At 31.8% G+C, this 26639-nt stretch overlaps 1 protein-coding gene and 1 pseudogene across 1 annotated transcript in view; one reads left to right on the top strand and one right to left on the bottom strand.

The window, feature by feature from the left end:
• Positions 1-26639, bottom strand: part of LOC108684675 (serine/threonine-protein kinase 26) — a 123853-nt gene that overhangs the window by 82801 nt on the left and 14413 nt on the right. The gene's annotated exons all lie outside the window — the stretch shown is intronic.
• LOC108684677 lies at positions 22652-26272 on the top strand (annotated as a pseudogene).

Raw genomic sequence — 26639 nt, 5'->3', positions numbered from 1 at the left:
ATTTTATTTATTATTATGTCTTGATATTTTATTTAATATTTAAAATTATCTCCTAACCATAGTTATCTTACTATACAATTATAGTTAGAAATATCAAACACTTTTTTCTTAATGCGACTTCAATTAATCTCCAGAATACTGAAATATCGTCCGGCGGTTTGAGATAGGTTCCTTTCACACGTATCTCAAAAGCCCACGTGTCATCTTTCGAATCCTTTTTAACGATAACCTTCGGTTACCGGTAACCGAGAAGGTCCCGATTCTAAATTATTGTGTTCGCGTGTCCGCTCCTTGGCATGCCAGGATTATCGGGATTTCGTGCGCGGCGTTCCGAAAGATGAATAATCGCTGCGGAGCTACGATTCCCGTGGGACGAATAGCAATTCGTGTCGTTGAGAATTCGCCGTTACGTACATAAAAGAACACCCGTTAGATAGACTGGCCACTGCAATAAACGAGATCTCGACATGGATGAGGATTTGCATCGAGAATGAGAATAACGTAGGCAATTTAACTGTCCTACGCTTCGTCTCTCATCACGGGAATCAGAAAAATTAAGGGAAAAATATGTTAATTGCGTAGAAAAAAAGATCACAGGTGAAATCTAGCTGCGGGTAAGTCGGACGGTCATTAAGCAACTGCTTATCTTGGTTTACGTACTTATTTAGTAGCGAACTGCATAATATTGAACTTGTAATTAGCATTAGAGACCTTATTGGAAAATATATATATAAATCTCTGAAAATCGATGAAAATCCTCGATGTATCGCTGCTTTCATTCCATAAGTGACATTTTAAAGAACATGATTTTCGAGTTATTAACATGAACATTTACGTAATGCGTCATAAAAAAATTAATCCATCATAAAAAATAAACTAATTTAACTTTAAAAAAATCGTCATAACTGAAAAAGAATGTTTTAAGAATTTCTTAAATGAAATAAAAATGTTAAAAAATTTGATCGTATTAAAAATATATTATTCTTATGGATAATATTTAATTATTCATTAATTTTCTGTCAAGTTAAAAAAATAATTCTTCCCCTTTGAGGAAACTCAATTTTTTTATTTGCGTCACTTTCGAAATAAAGAAGCGATATGTTTTTATCGAACTCGTGAAATGAATTGAGACTTATTTTGATTAATGCTGCTACATACACGAGTGTCTCGTAATGTTACGCATGATTATATTACTTGTCATTTTCTTTCTGGAGAAAGAATCTGTTTGCAAGCACAGAGGAAGGAAAGTAAAGCCGCGACAAAAAGAAAACAAATGGTTGCATAAATTTGACAAAGAAAAACTCCCCAGAGGCGCTTTCATTCGCATAGCCAGTTCACCCTTATAAAACTCTACAATAAATCTTATATCTATCCTTTGTTTCGCAAAAATAACGGGTCATTAAGCGATAAGTACAGGAGCGATGCGCGCAATGCGCTCGCCTTTGTATTTATAAATCTCGCAAAGACGCATAGCGTACGTATGTATCAAAGAAATACACTCCTTTTCGCGATCATTCGAACGGGCCAACGGGAAATCAGGAGAACTTGGCACTCGAGACACGTTTAACTATCGTGCGCGCGTCGGTCGCGAGAAAAATACGAACAAACGACGCTAACGCGCGTCGTATGTGTTTATACATCGATGCAGTATAAATTATCGCCTTGGCGACACATGGCCTATAAAGGCCGCTCTTATTATGTTCGTTTTGAATTTATTGGTAGAACAATACCCATTTGACACTTCTGTGTTTGGAGATACCTGCTAATATGTATACTTGCGTTACCAATTACCGTAATAACGTTTAATAATATATAATCATCTCTGAAATCGTTTCATGTATATTATCATGTATCATATGTAACATCAACCAAAAAATTCTATCGATATTCGAGAATTATAAAGTTTAATTAAGTTATGTGCGTTTATGACATAAAAAACCCGATAGATATTTTAATACTAGTGACATTGAAAATAAAACCTATCTCGTTGCGTTCAGCAGAAAAAAATAGCTTTGTAATTGTCGTACAATTTTTTAATATGATTGTCCTTTCTTGCCCTTAGTTCTTCACTGGATCTAAATATTAAAGAATCTTACAATATTTGCAACGCTGTGTTTTCTGTTGAACGAAATCACTCTAGAGTCTACTTATATATACAGAAAATTGGAAAGGAGATGCCATTGTGAAAATTGATTCTCCGGAAATGAATACCCTAATTTCAGATATTCACTTGTATGTTGTCAAATTTCAACTTAAACAAAGGCTGTGCCTTCTCAGAAAGCCTAGCATATCTTTTAAACCTTCGTTCTAGGCTTAAATTCAGCATATAGACAGTATACAAGTATGAATAATTGAGGTTGGAGTATTCATTTCCGAGTCAATTTTCATATAATAACACTTCCTTTCCAATTTTCTGTACATAAGTAGCCTCTACAATACGTCTCGTTTTCGATGTTACGGTATCAATGTTATGATATAACGCAATTTTTCGTATTATATTATGCATTAAACTTAATATATTCGGAAAAACAACAGAACTTTTTTCATTACCTGATATTCATTGGTAGCGAAAAATGTGTTCTATATTGAAGAGATATTTCTTTGCAACATATACCAAGTTAAATATATTCATATATAACGTTCTCTGTGTTTAACGGAAACCCATTAATCAAGTTTTCGCTCTTCAAGAATTTCTAAAAATGACGTTAATAGTAGAATCTAAAATCTACGAGATACAATCTACATGATTTCATTTAGCGGAACGGCCGAGCTCGTTACGCTTTCCCAGGCTAATTCCCAGCTTCATCCAGGAGCGTAATCCCGTGGAATCAAGTTTTGTCCCTCTCATTGGTCCATGTTGCGGTTAGTAGTTGCCAGCCGAATCTCTCTAAACTTCATGGCCTCGAGAGCTGGCCACTGGAAATCGTCGCATCTTCTCTAATCCATGAAATCTCCACAAAACCAATCGCATCTGTTGTACAAATGGCCAAAAGGAAAACACATACCTATTTATTCTTATACACCATGGAATCGCCAATTGTGCACTTTTAATCGTCAATTAACCTTCGCGTAACTTTTTATCATTGCGAATTTTAACGAATAATTTTGTCAGACATCTTATCGCTCCACTCGTATATTTATTTTAAGTACATATTACGATCACAATATGGTTTTCGCGAAACTAAAAACGCACCAAAATGCGATGACTCATTCTGGAGAAGCTGTTATCGCTTTTAAGATAGAAAATAGATTACAAATCGCAATTTTACGGAATTCACGTCGGGAAATCTTCTTTATGATGTAATTTCACTCTATTTTATAACAAAGAAAAAGTACCTATCTTGGTCTACGTTATATATTATATTTAAAATCTCTTCCAAGTTTTCCATAGAATTGTGTAAAGCAAAGTAAGCCGCTTTTAGGCTTAGCATGTACATTCAGAAAATTAATTTCCTCTCTTAACCTCTGATATCAAGAGAGATTCTATGTTCACAAATATTCATGCAAGATAAAAAATACCGTTATAGCACAAAAGTTATGAAACTAGACTCTTCATGATAAATTGGAAGAAAAAATGTTTCAGAATCGCTGGATTATATTACAACGTAGGATATTATATATTATACGCAAGGAAGTCGGAAAGATAATAAGAAAATTTCAGCAACGCACCATTTCGTATAATTTCCATTTGTGATCCTGAATGTCTCTCGAAAGTAAATATTTCGGAAGTAAAAATTTCAGCATGCGATTGCAAATGTTCCGAAATCTTCCTTCGAGAAAGCCATGAAATTCTGATGGAAATTACATAACTATAACCTTCGTTCGCTGATATAATTTCATATTTTAAATGAATATGTAACAATTGTAACATGTAATGAAAAATACGATAATTATATAAGGATAATTATATAAAATATCACTCACCGAAATGCATTAGACTAAACAGGAATAGAACTTACCTGTAACAAGATAAAAAATACAAAGATTAGTACAATTCAAATGTACGTACATTTAATATATCTTACATAAGTATATAGTGAGTGTAAAAAGAGTATAAAAGTGTTCATACAGAGAAAATATCTTTTAAAAAAATCTTATTTTTAGAAAGTAAATATTAACAATTTGTTAACAAAGAATTTCAAAAATTATATATTTTTCAAAATTATTTTACCTAATAAGATGTGCAATAACTAACATATTATCTTAACAATAAGTAAAATAAAAAATTTTGTTGTTTACATGCACAAAGAGAAATGTATGATTTTTAAAAGCATGAACACTGTTATTTTTACTCTTTTGTGTATATTAGAACATAGTGTATAATATAACAAAACGTATTTATTTTTAATAAGTAATTAATTAGTTCATTTTCTAAATAAAACTTTTTTTATAAAAAAAAATCTTTCCTCTTTGTATTCTTTTTACATTCACTGTATTTCACTGAATTAATTCGGAGCAACTTTTGCAATCTGAAACGCTGACAAATCAATAACGACAAGACAATGCGATATTTGACTCCCAGCGTACGCAAGAATTTCGAATTAAGTGCAAAGTCGGCGTCGGCAGCGACGGCGGCGGCGGCGGCGGCGGCGGCGGCGGCGGTTCGTATTGCGCCATAGATCAGCATAATCCCACTTAAAAATATAGCGTAGGTACCGTGAAAGTAATTAAATGCAGAGCGAATCAGCCGGCGCCTAAGTCGCGAGACAATTTCGCGGTGCCGTGCACGCTTACTTCCACCGACTTGTCTGCGAAAAAGCTCACCCACGCTGGAAACGAGAGAAAATAACGACGATAATAACGGTTACCTATGTTCGTCCTAACGTTCTTTCGCGACGCATCGCCTGAATCCGTCCATGAATTTTAATCGGTCGACCGGACGAGCATGGCCGCTATATATACAACGAATAACGTAAACATTGTGCTTGCATTTCTAACACATGCGTGCTGTAGCGGTTAAAATATTAATTGGGACTCGTGGGATGCGTCCGAAAACGTGAGAAAATAAAAACCCCCTTGGCGGTATGAGAATTAGCGTATGGAACACGTGGAATAGGAAAGAACTCTTACTGCAGTAATTGAAACCGTAATTAAGTACCAACACAATACATAGATACGAGTATAAAGTAACGACTAATGGTTAATTAAAAAAAGCTTGCATCGAAAATCGACATTAGCAATGACAATTCAAAAAAAATCCAAAGAATAAATTCGTAATCGAAGTTCACATACATGTATTTATACATAATTAAAGATTTACTCCAATATTTTAGGACTGTTTCAAGACCGACAAATAATCGGCATACGATTTGCTTGAACTGAAAATTATAAAAATTCACAAAAATATTATTAAGCACCAAGGCTTTATCTTGATCGAATGTGGCTCTCTTAATTTGTGTTAAATTAATTCTAATTTGTAGAAAATCTCTTCCTCCAGAAAAAATTGTGTAATTTAGCAATATAACAATAATGATTATTATGCTTCAAAACGCTGAGCTAGGCCTGTTAATTATGTTTGCCTTTTCGAGCTTGGCTTGAAACGTAGGTAAATGTACGCGAGAATACGAGCATGTAACAAAATATAGAGAGATACACAGATAGCAATATTATATCGTGCTGTTTGTAAATGTTTGCTGTATGCAGATAACACGAAACATAATGCCGAGCAATTAAAATTCTACGTGTTTTCGGAGAAACTTTACGCAATCACATAAGATTAAATAAATAAATCTGAATGAATTTCTATTCGTGTAAGGGCTTCAACATTTTTCCCATTCTCTTCCTATGATTTCATTGTCTCTACGAATGATCGCCGCAGTTTCTCGATTTCATCTAATTTTTCGCAGATGAAATTCTCATCTCGGCCTAGCGGATCTCGTTTTTTGTTTTATGAATACAAAGCCGTAGCACGTGGTTCATGTTGGCGGTGTGCAAACAAGTATTATCGTGCGACGCGCGAAAATAGCGATATCGCGCTCTATTATCGTTGTCACTCGCAGGTATATATCGTCTGTGTGATTCACGCTCGTATCTCGCCGACCGAATACGACGAGAAGTATGTCCCATATGTCACGAGCTTAATATACTTATTCCATGCTAAGCGACAGTGTTCATGAAGCCCATTTCACAAGGCACAAGACAAAGGCGCATGTCATCGCGCTGCAGCTCTCCTTTGTTAACGACCGAGAATTACGAAATTGCAAGTTACACAGTTATATTAGAAGAGCCGGTTTTTTCTAGATCAGCGATGCATAACTCACGATGAGTTCCTCTGTCATCCCTGACATCATTCTTTCATAACGACGAACTCGGCGTATTTGTTCACGTTCCGCGTATTTGTATTTTCCATTATCTTTGCGTTGCTACCACTGTTGTCACCTTCAGATTAGTATTCCGGAAGTCGAAAAAAAAAATAATGAAAATGTTCGACACAATAGTTTATCACTAACTCAAAAAAAAAGTCATCAAGATTAACTCGGAAATAGTCTCACCTAGGATGATTTTTATCTTAATAATAAAAAATCTTAATAATAAAAAATTGAAGAAGCTCAGTCACAATTTTTTTTATTTCATCTTACTTTTTTTTAGAAAATATTGAATAAATTTACATACATAATGGTCTCGAATAATAAATTATAAAATAATCAATAATATACAAAATGTAATTAATAATAGTGACCTTTTAATTAGAGTGTAAAAAAGTATCCTAAGTGACAGGAAAGAAAATTAGACTATTTCTAGGTTAAGCTCTGTTGTACCGGATATTTCTTTTCTGGAGAAAAGTTGACTGTCATTCTTTCGCGTAATTTGAATATGCATATCGTCAATAAAACTAATAAGGCTATCACTCTATTTCCTCATAAAAAGAAGTCATTAAAGCAACTAGTTAAAGATTCGTTCAAAAAACCGAATAGATAACAACCATAATTATCATCTTACGATGTTTCAGATCTTAACTGAAAGTCGTAAAACTTTATGTAGAGACATTCATTAAAAAGAGTGTTTAAGTTTATTTATTAAATTGTATATAATAAAGACTATATGAAAGACACATCTTCTTTTTCTCTCTTTTTTATTGTATGTTATAAAATTGGTTAAATTAGAACTAAGCCTTCAACACAATGGCAGCGAGCGATAGCAAGCTGATTAGGATCCTGCTAAGACTTTATATAATATTGTATAAAAGGCCAGCGATGCGGTTACACAGGAAGGTTGAGCTACTTATTCTACCGCGGTATCTTCATTCGTGACGATGAAAATGCATAATCTTTCGTTAGTCTACGAGTGGTTTCAAGAGTACACAACGGGACCGTGCACTCACGTCTCCCAGCCATGTCGTTCTAAAGTCGTCCCTCGTCGTAAAAGCGTCCACACATCATGGCGGGGATCGATAGACACGAGGACTTTTATCGCTGAGATAAATTACGTTTGCGTAAGAAAGGGAGTTTACGTGGCGTTACGTGACGCCGGTAAATGTTGCGAGACACACGGGAAGCCAGAGCGTGCGATGAAAACGATCTACTACTGAAGAACTAAATTTAGCATCTTGCGAAGAGGCGTAATGAGCAAGAAAAGATATAATCCAGGCAAATAGGTTGTCATAAATTACTAAATAATATTAAATACTGGATACTGATATTGCATAATAAATTATATTTGAAATTACTTGAGAATTATTTGATTATCTTTTAAAATTATATATTAAGATTACACGAATACTTTCTCGCTATGATTATGCAAGCTGTTGACCTTCGTGAAACCTATTTGTCTTCGTTAACGGGCGCCATATGTATAACAGTAAGATGGTAATGCTCAATCGAGTTAAATGTACGCTGCATCTGCGATTCAGCTCGTCTTTGAGTCTTCCAACGTGTCGAGATTCGTCTGTCGAAACTGTCTGATTAGAATTGTCCTCTTAATTAAAGATATTCATCTCCTGATATTTTTCTTTTATATCGTCGTTATCATCAAAGTCACTATAGAAAAGAAGCTACGGTATTAAGAGCTATTGATTAGGCACGGGGGAGATCATTATCTTTTAATTAAATTTGTTAAATATCAGAGATCGATATCAATCATGTAAATGTACATTCATTAATGACAGATTTCAGTTTACTCGTGATATGATGCAAATATGTATAATATTTGCACAGTTGGAAATTTGTGTTAATAAATTTAATATATATCCCAAACAATCCACTCAAATTTTTGTATCAAATAAATTTCGTATTAAAGTAACACACAATACGTAAAAATAACACAAATATTAAGTAAAAATTAAAACAAAAAAATATAACTGATACAATTTAGTGATTACATTTCTTCATAAAAATTATTGTTTATAATATGTTAAATTAATACATTTTATTCATTTATCTTAGAGAATCTTCGTTAAAAAAAAAAACATTTTTATGTTATTCGTTCACTTATATAAATTTTAATACTAAGTTATTTTAATACTAAGAAATGTTGAATATCAATTTAATATAAAATATTCAAATAACACCATTATATGTTAAATTAACATTCAGATGTCCTAAACGTTCAACACAAAATTTTAAAGGACTTGAGTGGACCGTTTCTAACGCAAATATAAAATATTTTTGCCATGTGTTATTACTTAATACTGTCACAAAATCTCATGACGTCGAAACGAAAACAGGGAAAACTAAAATGGTTCTGAAGCTCAATTTCGGTGTGAGTCAGCCTGTATAAAAGGGTAGAAATCCTTGAGTGGGGAAGGTACGTCTACTTCGGTTGTTACCCTGGCCATCGACCGTCTACGAACCGCCGCGTCCTAGGGCAAAGACCTTCGCTCGATATATATTCCATCCGACAGTCTCCATCGTCTTTTAGTGACGCGATAAAAATGTTACATTGTAGATATCAGTAGATTCAGAAATCAGTTGAATATTCCGCGATACAACCTGTGATACATGAAGCGTATACTAAAACAAAATGTTGTAAGTATATTTTTAAAACTTTTCAAGAAAATGGAAAAATTTATTTTCTTGAAAACACTTCTAAAATTCAACAATTACCATAATAAAGATATGAATGATTAGTCTTTATAAAAATTTTTAATTAAATAATTGTACAATGTAAAAAGTTATGTTAAAATTGCTTCAATTTCCAAACGTTATAGATCTAAGTGCAGGTCAAAACGTTAATTGTGAGTCTAACAATAAGTAAAAATGCCAATTGCAATTATAACATTTTGAATTGATCAATTTTTTTCGCTTGTAACACCAAATATTAGTATGTAATAGAATGCAGCACTTGCAATCCACTCATACAATGCATTTTCATCATTTTTATTATACTTATAATGATTTGCCGTGGCACGATATTACGCAAAACAATATTAAATACGTTGGAAATCAGTTGTGTTTACAATCGGGAAAAGAAAGAACGCGATTCAAATTAATTAGTGGAATTTCTTTTGATCGACCATGCGGCACATCATGCATACTTTATCGTGAAAAGAGAATGACGCGAATAAAGCAACGCTTTCAATTAAAGTCTGAGCAAAAGCGGATGCTTTGCGTATTCCTAATGTTACCATATTTATTCTAACCATCTGTTCGTTCCTTTTCGATCTCTATTCTCTGAAAGGTAAAAAAACGTTTTCTTCGATACTTCTTTTTCTCACAATAGTTTCGCCAGTTAATTGACCGGAAATCGGATTTTTAGATTTCGTGTAAAAACGTACGTTTTATTGGCATGAAAAATTGCTATTGACTTCGATTACAACGATTAAATGCCCCGCTAATCTCAATCAGAATTTCAAATTAATTAACAAAAATGAGATTAAAATTAAAAATGTTATTCATATTTCTTATGTATAACATGTACATCTCTTCACTTTTCTATTATAATAATCCTATTTAAAGCACAAGAAGAACAATGCAGCAGACGAACGATATTCATTATTAATTCATTATTAATTTGTTCTAACCCGTCGTAAAAGAAATTAAATGTAATTTTGAGATAATTATCTCTGGTGGATTAGTCTATTTTATACATCGCGTGATCGGGCGATTGTTTTCCGTATGATTTAATTGGTAAAGTCAATTAAATCACAATAAATAATGTTAGATGCGTGAATTATTTCAAAACTGTTGGCGCTAAAAAAGAGAATTCCTACAATGGAATCTGCAGTCTTTCTATGAAAAGATACTGTGCGAGAGAGAGAACGAGTACCGTTGCTTCCACGCCCCGGCAATGACTCTTTCGTAGTCGATGTGACGACGCTGTTTTACAACTTCATCGGTGCTGCAGTGAAAAAACGCGGAAAGGAATCTATCGCATTTACCGGAGCCATCTGGCTGCATCGGACGTTCTCGTGCTGTCGCACATAATATGACTGCATTATTAATATATATATACGTGATAAAATTGCTTTTAATTAAATATAATTACGTATGAATACATATATTCCATACACAAAAATTACATGTACATGTAGAAGTTGCTACATAGTGCAGTCATATGTTGTTTTCAAAATACGCGTGACTTGCGAATTATTATTATTCGTAGAAGTGTGGTTGACTTTATAAAATTATTATTTCAAAACACGTGCGTCTTTGTTAACATTTTTGTGTTTGTGAATTTTTAATGTATTCGAGGGTCAACATGTAATCATGCAATTTGAATTCATGTTTTATGTTAAATTAACATTCAACATTTCCTAAATAATAATAAAAAAATAGCACAATTTATTAGTAACAAATAACATAAAAATAACGTGTTTTAAAATTATTTATTTAAATTCTAAAAAAATATGCTTACAAAAATTGTCTCAGTGTTTTTGATATTAACTTTTAACATTTGTATTATTTTTATTCATTTTGTGTTAAATTAGCACAAAAATTGATGAATCATTTGGAACACGTGATTGTATTAAATTTAGCCCAAATTTTTCAACTGTTTTTGTAAAACTGTTCGTACTGTCATTTAAAATGATAATACATATTTCAGGAAGTCAACGGTTCGTGAAATTCGTACGAATTCGCCGCTTCCTAAAGTTATTTAATGTAATCGTTCACGTCGTTTCTGAAACAATTTGCGGCCAAATATTTCGTACGTGCCTCGCAAATTAACGTATTTCCCCATATTTGAGATTCCCTTGAGACTCTTGATATTCAAATCTACCTGCTTATCAAAACGCGACAGTTTCTCGACTTTTCGAGAAATAACTATGAAAGTGGAACGTGTTAGAAAGTAATGCGGAAACGCCGAGATATCTCAAGCATTTTTAACCGGTTGACCTAATTCTATTTTTGGAATTTTCGATATTCTTCGACATGCAATGCGGGTGTCCAAATATTCGTTCGAAATGTTAGCGAAAGTAGATCATTGCGACGCACGTACATGAAACGTGGAATGCGATGTCTTCTGTTTTAAATCCGCCACATACGGCTTCCTATCATGAGTTCGTTTGCATCAGCAATGTTAATACTATATTACTAAATTATTTTAAGAAAGAAAAAGAAAACAAGAGTGATTAAATTGTAAAAAATATGAGATTATCCAAAGTCATTTTTTATGCATAATCATTGATTGCGCGTGCCGTGTTCGCAGGATCGCAAAGATTTAAATATAAAATGCACGGAGAAGAGGGTACATCATTATGATGTTACTTTTTAACGGACACAGCCATTTTCCGTTCGACCGCGTCATCCGATCGGATGCCCCGAACGTGAAATAATACAGCAGAAGATTCCAGACGGGATGCTGGACGATCGATTTTCTTTAATTATCCAGCGAGTGCCAGTACGAGGCAAAGCGAGGCGTCGAATTATTCAGTGGCTTTTAGAAGGTAAGGAACTGATAATCTTCGATTCTTGTCACGATCCCTTTATCGGAAATGATACTAATGAAAAATGATAATACGAGGCTTTGATGGCTGCGCCAAATTTAAGAAAGATTACAGTTGTTAAACGTGAAATATACTCAGAAGTATAAAATATACGGATCTTAGCTATTATGCATACTAATACCGATAATACAAGAAATTGTGGTGATGTGTTAAACGTAGCAGCATAGCTAACAAGAATAGCTGTGTGAAAGAAAGAAGAAGTAAATAATAGAGTAAGTAAAAATAATAAAAATTTAACGAGCCTCAACATTTTTAAATCTCGTTACAATCACATACATAAATAACTATTATATTATACAGCTATACAGAAAGTATATCGTTCTTAATAATTTCTGTCAGAATTAATTCTTCGGTGCCACACTACAGAAACGACACACTTTGAGTATGGCATACCTAATTTGATTGTTTACAACTTTCATAAAAATATTGTAAAAAATTTTTCTTAATTAAATTACCAACGTTGTGTGTGTAACGGTGAAGACACTCGTATGGAATCCAAAGAGATCCGGGTTTGATCCCCAGCCAAGATAATATTTTTCGCAATAAAATTATTTAGATTTTAATATATTATTCGGTATCATTAAGATCTTTCTAAAATGCTTATGAATATCAAATTATGAACATTAAATTGCTAATCAATTTAATTTATGAATATTACTACTGTATATTTAATATGTGAATACTATTACTGTAGTTCAGTCGGGCTTATATTTCAAGACCGAAAAATCAATTCGACGCGCAATTTAAATGACTACTTGTATAATATACAAATTCACATCAAATTAGTATTTAAATATTTAAGACCCAGCTCATTTAAGACATTTATATCCTGCTTGTTGAACCAATCAAGAAGAAGAAGTATAAGAGTTAATAAATAATAGTTAATACATAAGTATAGGAGTAGAAGATAAGAGTTAATATATATATATAATTTAGGAAATTACATATAATTCTAAATAAATTAGAATATTAGTGCAGGTAATAACGGTATGTCACTATTATAATGTAATAACCACGTCTATAAACGTGTATGCATCTATATGTATTAATTACGTAACACAACATGAGCGCTATCCCTATTCGAACCTCCACCGAGTTCGATCATCTAGCAAACACGATATGGCTTTATCAGAACGCTCCTGCTAAACAGCGCTGCCGTACGAGCACCATACCATCATGTAGCGCAGTCACCACAATTCAATTCATGTGGAATTCAACATCCTGGAAATAGAGGAAATCGATGTCGATTGCATTTGCCGATAAAAAAAATAGACACGCAATTTGTCGAGTTTGAGCAGCAACGGACCGGCAGCTTTTATCTGTTTCACGGATGTACCAGCAGCGGGTGCAAATCGCGGGGTCGTGAGAAAGGCTGGTGGATAAAGGAAATGAGGTATCCCAGCGTGCGGCGAGAGGGCTATTCGCGAAGATGCGGGAGGCTGGCTGGTAGAAGGAAAGAAGAAAAGGAAAGGGTAGAGAAGATCGGGGAATCTGCTTCTGGCCGAGGAAGATCCGGTCCTCTGGGATAATGGAATTCCTTTCTCCTCTTGAGGCTCGGTACTGACTGACGAGGGAGGTCCTGGTCTCCTATCGACGATCTCGAAAATAAAACCAGATCTACGAGCGAATGTTGGATTTCAATCAACGTCGATCCTACCTCTTCTATGCTTTTCTCCTTACGAGTGGCTTCGCTACCGCTGCCGTTGCAGCCAACGTCGTCGTCTCCTCCTCCTCCTCTCGTAGCACGAAGCGTGAATTAACGTCTAACTCCTCTCGTGTGAAATTCAATTATGGCAGAAATACCTGCACGGGACCATATTTCTTCTTCCTTCTTTTTTACGTTCCGCCAATGACTTTTAGATATAGCCGTCAGACGGCGAGATCGTGAATTACTACATTTTTGTTAACCAAGGTGCAAATTTATTCTATATATTATTTTAAGATCCGGCTGAGCGGCAGATCATCCCTCTTTAAATGTCTGATCAACGACCCGTGAAATACGACCATTTCTCTTCACGTTTAATATTTTTTTCATCGAACAAATACCGTGAATACTAATGAATTAATCAATAAAATGAATAGTAAAATGAATTTTATTATTCAGGATATCTTTCGATATTTCTTGTGGAAAGTTTCACTTTTTTTCTGGCTCTCTATCTCTGTCTATAACTTTATCTCTATAATTCAGTTTCCAAGTCAGAATACAATGTTATATTATCAATGATATTTTCCGCAGAGTGTAAATGGAACGTAAAACAAATAGCTGAAGATCTCAGCAATGAGTCACGTATGCAATTTATCTCGATGTATGTACATAGATGTTGCATTTTTCAGAACCGCAATCGACTACTTTTACTGAAACTAAACACGTTTTGTTTTTCAGACTTCCATCTCCAACGCATTCTACAAATAGAATTCAGAACTTTTCGCGGTATTAATGAATACTTTTGTGCCGACATGAATTCACATGGAAACACTTGCTGCCGGTCTAAATGTGCTGTCATGATTTATAGATATCGTTCATAATGCTTTCCTGCAATAAGACAGCTTCAGCAGGATGATGGATTACCGTCGCTATATAGATGATAATGTCAGCAAAAGTGAGATGCTCCGAACTTATACTGAAGTAATAATAAGAATGCATTATCAATGTATTATTGACTTAGGAATAGCATTCTTTTGTATTATCGAAATTGAAACAAAAGTCACGATAATAGAATCATTCAAGATTCAATGGAAATAGAATCAATAATATTTAATAAGAATAGTAATAATAACAATGCATTCTTTCTCACGGATTGTGATTTTTTTTTAAATGTATTATCCCAAACTTGGCGAAATTTAACTAATGGATTTGACAAGTAATGAGTGAAAATTTTAAACGCAACGGCGAAATAAAAAAATTATCGGATCTTACATTTCCCGATACGTGCGATAAAGTTTGTGGTCCAAATTTTCAGAATATCAGATGGTCCAGCATATTCCATAAATATACTTGAAATCATACATTGAAATCTCGAAGAAACATAATAAATTTTCACTCTTCGTCCTTGATCTCGAGCGGTGAATCGAAGTTTTATTTGTTTTACGAACCAAACTTTTTAGCCAGGAGGAATTTCAAGACGAGAAAACAGGGAAGTAATGGCAACGCTACCAGTAAGAAACCGAGATCAAGTAAGAGGTTCAAGAGCGCACTCAAGATGAAGGTGGAAGGATGGAACGCGATTCAACAGAAGTTTCAAAGAGCAGCGATGACGGAGTAAGAAGGTAAACTTGGGTACGGAAAGTCGGAGGATTCCGAGAAAATTTTCAAAGGTCATTTTCAAGAAACGCGAGAGGCCGTACGACATCCCTTTCTCCATTTCGCCACTACGCTTAAAATTCTTATTGAAATTTATATACCTGCCAAATTCATTAATTAAAATTTGTCAAGTTTGTGCCGTCAAAATCATAAGAGAAATGAACACTTCACTGTTATTCTTATTATAAATAATGTGAACAAAATCTTATAAAAGATTTCTGGAAGAGAGACAAACATTTTGTTAGTCTGCCTAATGGATTAATGGATTAATCTCTATACCTCTGTTCTCTTTCATTTAAATATTTGCAATCATCAAAACGAGTTCATCAAGGCAACGATGCGCTTTATCTTTATGAGGATTTTTTTTAAATGGAATCTCATCTTGATGTCTCTTCGAATGCGTGCAACGCATCGCCGCGGAATTGGAATTTCCTTTCACTGTAGATGAAAACCTGTTACACGAACTTTTTTCATAGTCACGCCTTTACGACATTACGCAATTGTCGTTGGCGACAATAATTTCGGGAAGACGTTAAAAATCCATAAGCCATGCACTAGTTAACACATGTCAATTGATACGGAAATCCATCAAGCGTATAGACCACATTTACTTATCGTCGATCGCGTTTGCGCCGAACAGGTGAACCAGCTACTTAGGTTACTTTCAAACGTAACTGTTCTGCATTAAACTGTCAGCTTTCTGCTATGGATCACCGAGTATCAAGATTATTATCATTACATACAATCTCTTTTTCGTATCGTTCTCACGGATATACGAATTTTTGTAACAAATTTTTGTATAACAAAAATAAAAATCTCGTTTCACAATATCAAAAAGTTTGAAATTACATAAAATAAAAAAAAACAATTTTCGTTAATCTAATCATATTCCTGACAGTTATCTATTACGGAATACGAAGCACCTACTTACACTATTTTGCTTATTATTAATTATCCCAACGCTGCCTCCTGCATGATGCAGCGTTCGCGAGGAAATACTAAGAAACCCCTCGAAGCCAGTTGAGTGCATCGACGCATACCGCATATGCATTCCAAGCTTAATTATACGTCGCAAAACATCGCGTCCACTTTTACGGTCGATAATTTGCTCCGTGTTAACGCGTTTCTGTCTCTTACGACGTGTCGGGTCGTTAAAGCCATCGCGCATAGTCTTCTGTGCTCTTATCCGCGTCCTCAGCGTAATCAATTCGACGTACTAACGAAGTTTCATGGCGCGATACATTGGCTCTGAGATTAACGCCGCAGCCAGCCGTGCATGGCCTACGTTGCAATGTGCACCAGACATCCCACTAGACCATCCCTCTCGCGTCTTCTCCTATGATCTACGTTAAATACGCTAAAGGCGTCTGCGTTAACTGTTAGGTACGCGACCACGGCGTTATCACCTACGTGCATACGCGAGCACGCATAAGCGTGCGGCTACAGGCGCCATATGCTCTCCCAGCAACCATAGATAAATACAAGCACGAACACTGGTATTTATGTACGTACACACGCACATCTATCGCACACGCACAACGAATGCTGTTACTCGATATTATGAGAAGAGTTGTACGTCTGTAACGTTTTACGACCGTACGAAATTCCCGTGCGATGCATCGCGATTTAATTTCCGCGCGCGTGTTGTGTTCCAATCCGAAAGTTCTCCTCGGGAAATACGATACTCTGGAGTATTCTCAGTGCCATGATTTTCCAACTGTATAAAATTAGCAGAATCAAATCAGCAGAATCAAATCGGACCTATTGGAATTTTTAGTTCTTTTATATTAAATTGTACTGTTTTACTATTTTATATTAAATTGTATTAATGATAATTTTGTACTGTATGCCATTTCAAAAAAATCGTGATGTTGTTAGCTTAATATTAAGCTGACAAGATCAATTCAAAATAAAAGAAAAATAGAAAAATATCAGAAAACAATAGGATTGAAATTGTACTAATTTGCATTACCAAAAACAATTTTATATTATGTGTCATTCTCAAGAAAATAATATATGCTAGTTTAATATTTAAACTGATAAAGGATCGTAAAAAAAATAACATAAAGGCAAAATGAATTTATACTAATTTATACCGTTGAAAATAAGTTAAGTAATATTTTACATTTTTTTTCTCTTTAAAATGACTTTATTATATACTTACAATCTACATTTTAGCGAGTTTAATAACAAAATCAATTGAACCCGACACTCAACTTAAAAAAAGAAATTGTTAACATGCAATAAATTTTATAAATTAGCTTGGTTTGCACTTGTTTATATCATGTTCTTTTACCTCATAAGATTCAAAATTAAATTTCCACTTTAAGACATTATTGTTTCCGAGAAAGAGAAATATCATCTAATTCGGCACTTATACCTATTATTTACCGTTTTTTTTATTTGATTTATATCTTTAAGAAGATGATTATATTGAAATTTCAAAATAGAAGTAAGAATTAACTTTATTATTTTTGAAGATATTTTTAAACCATAAATAGATTTGAAATTTCGATGCTATTTCAAATTAAAACGAGTAATTCGATTAACAAAGAAATTCGAAACAGCACTTGCTTGCAAATTTAAAATATTTCAATATAGGATGCTAGCATTTTTTCTTTATATTGAACTCCTTAAGATACAAACGAAAAGAAAATTTGTTACAAATCTAGTTCAATTTAATGCTCATTAAAAAAATATATATATATATATATATATATAATTGTTTTTTTTGTAATACAAATTAGTACAAATTCAATTCCATTAATTTATGATATTATTTTTCTTTTTTTCTTATATTTTAAACTGATTCTGTCAGTTTAATACTAAGCTAAAAGCGTTACGATTTTTTTGAAATGATACACAGTAAAATTATCATTAATAGTACAATTTAGTACAAAATAAGTATTAAAAATTCCATTTAATAGATCCGATTTGATTCTGCTGATTTGGTTCTTGCTAGCTTTATAGAGCTTGATTTTCCTTTTAACCCATACAATAAGGAATTAAAAAGAGATTTACTTGGAATTTACTCTCAAGGGAGTTTTGATTTTGGTATAGTTATGTATTGGGTTGTCCGGAAAGTTCGTGCCAACTAACCTATATAATTTAATAAATGTATACTAAAATTTAAATCTTCTGCGTTTCAATTTTCTTTCAAAATCGACACGAACTTTCCGGACAACCCAATAACTATACTATACAATACATAACTATCCGGACAACCCAATAATTTGTCCTTATAACAAATTTACATTTTTCAAAAAATTGACGCGCTGGAGCTGCCATATTGGAAAAATGATTCAAAAATCAGGGAAAAATCAATTTGTCGCAAATATTTCGTTCCAGATATCTGTCGACAAAAACTCTCTACCTCTATAACAAAAAAGTTATAAAGGAGAAAATTTTCTACAAATTATGTTGATAAATAAATTTTTTGTCAGATCAATAGTTTTACCCGTAACAATCCCTCAAAGTGATGCAAATATTTCTATAATACTAAAAGCACTTTTTTCCACGTTTTCTACATTACACTATACGAGTATATGTGTAACAATGATTCAATGTAGGCATAGGTAATAAGTCCGTCTTTTGAGTATTTTGTCCTAAGATAGGGGTTCCCTTCACATTAGTATACATCTGCCTCGACCACCTCGATCATAGCCCATAAAATACACACAAATAGCGTGCCATTTATACATAAGTATGGCTTACAATATGATAGGCTTCATTTTCCTTTCTCATCTTCAAAAAAACTCGTTACTTTTGTGCTCCAATACCTCTGTGCTCTGTCTTTATAAGTCTATGGCCTCGACCGAGCCGAATTTGTAGATAGCTGTTCAATGTGATTCTAGCATCGTGTTGTTATTGTTCGTTTTCATGATTTTATCATGGCATCCCATGTGAATTGTTTATAAAGAAATTGTAGACAATAAGGTATATATGTTCCAGTTATAAAATATTAACAGAAGCATGATATGAACAGAAAATATCCGATTCCAAACGAACGAAAACATATCGTGAAAATGACGATTATATTGGAAGATATTTTCAACTTTCATTACGAGACCCATTATCCTCCCATCGGACCCATCGGATAATTCTTTGATGGATGTTCAAACCGTTGCGTTGTGCCCAAAATATTACGGATATTACGGACGCTCGAAAATATTTTGAAGAACAAACGGCTCTGTGACGAAATGGAAAAAAAATTATCCTTGCACATTGTGTAATTTTTACCGTAAGACCAAATCATTTATTTTGTTATCATTGCAAGTCGGAATGGTGGCATTTATATTCAAAAACGCATCCACGTAACTATTAAAAATATTATATTATCTTCGTTGGGATTTTGCTTTTCATATGAAGAAACAGTAATTTTTAACTGTTGAAAAATCAATAGTTATGCAGTTACCACTCGAGATTGACGAAAAGGCATTTCCTCAATTCATTTTCAACAACGCAGATTTCAATACACAAACATTAAATGGATTCAATACTTTCCACGCATGGGTGAATTCACTGTATCGCTTCTATTATTTTTATTGCTCGAGAGGAAAAGAAAGAACAATTAATTTCTGATAATATTATCTGCGAAATCAGCAAATCCGGTCCATTGGGTATACAAAAATGTCCAAAAATAAAATAAATTTATTACTGTGGAGTAGGTCTACTGAGAAAATCATGTAAAAAAAACGCGTCTTATATTTACCTCTTGGGTGATGTGGAAAAAAGTATTTTTAGTATTATTATATTAAAAACTTTGTGTTACTTTGATAGATTTACAGACAAACTATTAATCTGACAAAAAAATATTTATTGGACATAATTTGTAGGAAATTTTCTTCTCTACAATTTGTTATAAAAGTATTTTAGAAGTATTTGTTATAGAAGTATTTTTATGTCGACAGACACACCTAAAATGCGACAAACTGATTTTTCCCTGATTTTTGACCTTTTTCCAATATGGCGGCATCGGCGCATCAATTTTTTGATGGCAAAATGTAAATTTGTTATAAGGACATTATTATTATACCAAATTGTTATACCAAATATCAAAACTCCCTCGAGACTTTCCAGGTAAAACTATACCTATTGCCAGGGCTATTTAGCTATGATGACGAAATTTTATTATCTCGATATTGACAGAGAAGAAAAATTTTAGCGAATCAAGTGTGCTATTAAAGCAAAGAGCGCTGTTTTTCGACAGATTTTTGAAAAGCAATATTTAAAGATAATGTAATTATTTTTATTTTTTAAACTTTGCGATCTTTATTAACTAACAAATTTAGTATAAAAAAAAATTACAAAATTATCTTTTCAGAAAAAAGATAAAAAAGCATCAAGCACACTAACTCATCAAAAAATAATTATTGTAATTACTTTTGAAAAATAAAACGGAATGATACGATTATTTCTATAATTCAATTTATTCTTTCTATTCCAATATCACAAAATTGCGTCAATTAAAACAAATTCATGGACATTATATTATCTAATTCAATCCAAATGATATTTTTTCGAATTTTCAATAAAAAAAATAATATTGTTTAAATGCAAATGGTAATATTTCGTTTTAATCCAAAATTCAAAAATATTGATACTGCTAATACATACGATATCCATATCTAATCACATTAAATTAAGATAAAGTATATTAATTGTATTGTATAGTATTGTGTTAAATTGTATTAAATATTTTTAAATTTTGGGTTAAAACAAAAAGATACAATATTTGAAATAGTATTATTTTTTTAGTTAGATTACATAATGTGCATAAATTTGATTGTAATTGGTGTAATTTTATTATTTGTTTAAAGAAAATTAAAGCCGCTACTTGAGTGGGAATAAAAAGAACGAATAGGAATACAAAGATACGTACATCACTTAGCTTTTATTTTTTAAGAGTAGCTGTGAAATTATTTTTCAAGGTGCACAAATGTTTGACATACTTTTACTTTAAAATAAAACAATTTTGAAGTGATAAAATTCATTATCGCGATAGCACAAATTCATGCGATAATGCAACTTTAGCATCGTACGCATCGTACACTTAGTATGTACAGTGAATTGTACAAAATAGTCGTCAACAGTTCTTGGAAAGAAAGAAGTCGAATATATTTTAAATTAAATTTTAAAAGTACATTGCATGCACTAAAATACAATTACTTCATTGTCTAATTATTACTATTATTGATTATAACTTGTCATCGAAACATGCTTTTTAAGAGAGTTTTTGGCCAGTCTTAGATAAGGACTTTCAAATCTTCCAATTATAATTGGATGCCATCTAAGTAAATGTATATTTTAATATACGTAATGTATTTTTAAAATAAAATTTTAATTTTTAATATATTTGATTTCCTTCTGAAAATACTCTTGTGTTACTATATACTCTAAATTTCTTGCAATGAAATCTCAGTCCAAGAGAGTGAAAATACAACCATCCTTGAAAAAAAGTGAGAATATTTCACTTCTTGAAAAAGAGTAACAATTTTCATTTTTTTTGGAGTGAATTTTCACTTCAAAAGAGTGAAATGTCACTAAAAAAAAAAAAGGAAGATTTCACTCTTTTGAAGTGAAAATTCACTCTAAAAAGAGTGAAAATTATCACTCTTTTTTAAGAAGTGAAGGATGATTGTATTTTCACTTTCTTGGAGCGAGATTTCACTGCAAGAAATTGAAAGTGTAACTGTATAATCTGTATAACATAAATTTATTTGTTAATTGTTAGTGCTTCTGTTTTACAAAAGGTAAGCGTTTTCTTGAAACAAATTACTCATAAATCATATTATAAAAATTAAATACTATATTGTAAAAATCACGATTAATACTTTATGGCGATTACATCGCCATGACTCTGAAAAATCAAACGTATATATGCGGCACAAATGCACAGAGTATACGTATACAAGATTCTGTCTGTACACACGGCCCGTTGTTCGAGGAAACATAGACAATAGGCCTTTTAAACGCATTAATTTCGTGTGACTGTTTACATTTCTTCGATCATTTAAAGGAAGAGTCGAAATAATTTGTATCGATGCAGAAATTTATAATATAATATGTAATCATTAATCATAATATGATACAGCAATTCCATGAAAATTTAAAAGTTAATTCTTTCAAATTGTAACAATAGCGGTAATAATATAATATTATTACATATAATTTTGTGTGCGGAAAATATTCGCGAAAGATAGCGACCGAATGTGAGAACGTGAGATCAAAGTCGATTACGAGACACGGGGATCTGTTAAGACACGCTCCAAACCACATCAAATTTATACTTATAAAAACTGTTATCTTTTAATTGCAAACCAATTATCCATACCAAAATTAATGACGGGTAAATATAAATTGCATTTTGTAAAAATAGTCTTGCTATAAATAAAAAAAAAAATACTTAAAATGCGACGCAAAAAGATTAATTAAAGTTGATATTAAAATTGAAGGGTACTATGATCATTATGTGGAGCATATTATGCACCGTGGTATCGGTGGCCGACAAGCAAGTCACTTTTGAAAATCATAAGGTTTTCAAAATTACTACTACATCGACGCGGACTGAGTTGTTTAATCGTTTGGCAAAAATTTCAGATGGAGTGAGTAGATCTTTCAAGCATAAAGATTAAAGATAAATAAAGGCAAATTAATATCTCTTAATTAATATCTCTAATTAATCTCTTAAGAGATTTGTAACATTTATATGACTGTATAACTAAAATTTTAAAAATTAATCTCATAAAATTAACGTACACGTGTTAATAAAAATTTATATTTATAAATCAACTTTATCCACATCAAATTATTTAAAATATAAACATAACTAATATAAATCAAGTCTAATGAGAGTTAAAATGCAAATGATCCTTTTTGGATCCTTTATGGATATGAGTATTTTGTTATATTGCTATTTTGCTGAAGAGTACTCCAAAGTGAGTTGAAACGTTCATAATAAAGAAAACATTGTTTATCAACAGAATATATGTAAATTTCATTATTTCAAGATCTTGCGCCTAATCACCTGCGTTTCATTAACTTTGATTTACATTAGTTATGTTTATATTTTAAAGATTGAGAGTCCTATATAATTATTATTGTTTTTGTCAAATTATTTATCATGCAACATTTAGAAGACAAAAAACTGACAAATATATAATTAATTTTTTAAACTAACATTATTTTCTTTTAAATAAACAAATTAAATATATATCATTTATAGTTTTCCTTATGGAAGGCATCGCCTGTGAGTAAACAAGTGGATCTTATGGTAGCCCCGCTATCAAGCTATCCGAATTCTACGAAATGATGGCGCAGATCCAAGCACCATACGAAGTTTATATTGAGAATGTTTAGACATTAATCAATCGGGCAGTGCCAGCAAATGTATCAATGAAATTTGATTTTAAAAATTACCACCATCTCGATACAATTTACAAGAATCTAGATGATCTTGGCAAAGCAATATCCCGATATAATGCAAACTATAGTAGGCGGCAAGACATACGAGGGACGTAAAATCAAAGGTGTCAAGGTTTCTTTTAAAGCGAACAATCCTGGAGTCTTTATTGAAAGTGGCATTCATGCCGGGGAATGGATCGCGCCAGCAACTGCCATGTATATCTTCCATCAATTGCTGACAAGCAACAACACGGAGGTCAGGACTCTGGCTGAGAGCCATGATTGGTATATCTTCCCAGTGTTTAATCCCGATGGATACGTGTACACGCACACTACGGTAAGTGCTGTTTTATAATGTCATAAAGCAATAAAGCATTGTTAACTAATTTATAAATTAACGCTTAATTATACAAATATTTTTAATTTGGTTCAGAATCGACTTTGGAGAAAAACACGTAAGCCGTATGGTTTCCATTGTTATGGCTGCGACCTCAACAGGAATTGGGATTACAAATGGAACAGTAAATTGTTATAATGTGTATTAAAATTTGTATTAGAAAACTATAATCAAAAATCAAATAATATTCTAATAAAAAGTCGAGATTATTTATCGACTTTAGAGAACTTATATTAAAATGTACTCGATGTTTCTTAATATTATATATATTTATGTATAATTTAACAATTTCAGCTGGAGGCTCTAGCAATAATCCATGTTCTGAAACCTATGCCGGACCTACGCCATTCTCCGAAATTGAGACAAAGAGTCCACATATATCAATTCCATTTCCGACAAATTCTATGTGTATATTGGGTTCCATAGCTGTTCGCAACTATTGATGTTCCCTTATGGTTATACAACAGATCGTGTTGATAATTACGACTTGGTGAGTAATTTTAATTGTAAAATAAATATAGCTTTGAGAAATTAAAATAAAATATTTATGTATGAAAAATTAATAAATTAATAAAACAATTAGTTTTTATAATTATCATTCAGTTGAATAATTATTCAGTTGAAAAGATAATAATATCATATTTTTTAGTTCAAAATTATAGAGTTTTAAAGCTTAAAATCTCTGTTTTAAAAATAGTAATATCATATATTTTTAATTCAAATTTATACATTCTATTTTAAAAAAATTGGTAATTATACGATTCGATAAAGTTTCAGCTTTAAGAATTTGTTTTTTTTTAATTAGATAAAAATTTTTGATGAAGTTATGAGCAATGAAAGAATGCTCCTTTTATAAGAATTAACCCATGGATAACTCAATGACAAAAAAGAAACATTAAAAAAAATGATTTTATAGGGAAAATTTTTTAAACTTTCGTAAAATTTTTTAAACGTTAGATAGTCGAAAATTTTTACAAATTTTTTAGGCACGTGACACGCCTACAAAATAAGAAAAAATTTCCCACTTTGTCCAGCTCGTAATTTTTTATATGCAAAACTTACTGATAGAAACTAAAAAAATATAGTAACTTTTTCGAAAGTAGACATTTTAAACTTTAAAATCCTTTTTTGAAATTTAAATTATTTCACACATTTTTTACGAATATATTCTACACATAATTTTGAGCTAAAAAATACAATACCTAACTTACATGTCAATTATATGTATTATATATATACATATATTGAGAAGTAAATAATTCTTCATATAAATTTAACAACAATTTTAATAGTTTAATAATTTAATAGTAAGTGACTCAATTCAATGATAGAAGCATTTGAAGTAGTTCATCATGATCTTATGGTTAACACAACTATTTATAAGTAACAATTTAAAACATCGTATATGAATAATTGGAGATTATTCTAATTTAATTCATAAAAATAATAGAATTACAAAGTTTATATTTATGATGTTTTAGTATGATATTGGCATGAAAATGATTACAGCTCTCGCAAAGAGATATGGAACTAACTATACAGTCGGAAGTATTGCCGAAACAATGTGTATATAGAAGAAAAAAATTTCATTTATTTTTCCCTCTCTCTCTCTTTTTCTCTCCGCCCTTCTATCTACTTATATATCTGTATATCTTTATATCTTATCAATACTTAAATATTTTTATATTTTTTTCGATTGATTTATCAAAAAATTTCTTCTTTTTATCATATTAAAAATTTTTCGAAATTGATGCAATATTATTGCATCACATTCCGAGTTTATGATAATTGTACAAAAAGATGATTTTTTAAACTTATTCATTTTGTATTTAGATGAGGCTTCTGGAAATACTATCGATTGGATAAAAGGCACATATAATAAATCAATCGTCTACGTTTATGAATTATGTGATAAAGGTCAATACGGTTTTTTGTTGCTCCCTGCAAATTATCCCGACTGGAGAAGAGACTTTGGATTCTATCATAGCCATGCTTAAAAAAGCAAAAACTCTAAAAAATATGGGTATGAATTTGATACCATATGGTGTTTACATAATTTTCACCATGTTGGTAGTGATATGTACATCAACATAATTTAAATATACTTACATTAAACTATAATCCGAGAATAGTACTTCTTTCTACGTCCCAGCGTCTCAAAGATGAGAAGCTTACAGTTTTTTTATATCAATTAGAAATTCATATTTATTTTACAGTTGGAGTTTCCGAGACCTAATATTCATAATAGAAAGAATTTATGACATAAATTCGTAGTCCAATCTATCAAAACCTCCTGAAGTATAAAAATCATCTCAAATGATCGTTTATACAATACGAATTCTCGTATTGTAACAATGTATATTATAAATTCGAATGTAATGTGTTGAATATAAAATGAATATAAAATGAATTATAAGTACTTACAATATTATTTATAACAAATAAATAAGTTACAATGTATTAACTATAACAATTAATGTAAAATAGGAAAAATAGCAAATAACGAATAATAAAATAAAGTGATGTGAAATTATTTAATACAAACTTTGTAGTAAATAAATTATTTGTCAAAATTCATTACAAATTAAAAAATTTTTAAATTATTAATAAATAATTATTAATTGTTACGCTCAATTTGTAGAATTTACATAATCTTT

This window comes from Atta colombica, unplaced genomic scaffold (genome assembly GCF_001594045.1).
Source record: "Atta colombica isolate Treedump-2 unplaced genomic scaffold, Acol1.0 scaffold137, whole genome shotgun sequence".
NCBI lineage: Eukaryota > Metazoa > Arthropoda > Insecta > Hymenoptera > Formicidae > Atta > Atta colombica.
This window is presented reverse-complemented; position numbering and strand designations above follow the sequence as displayed.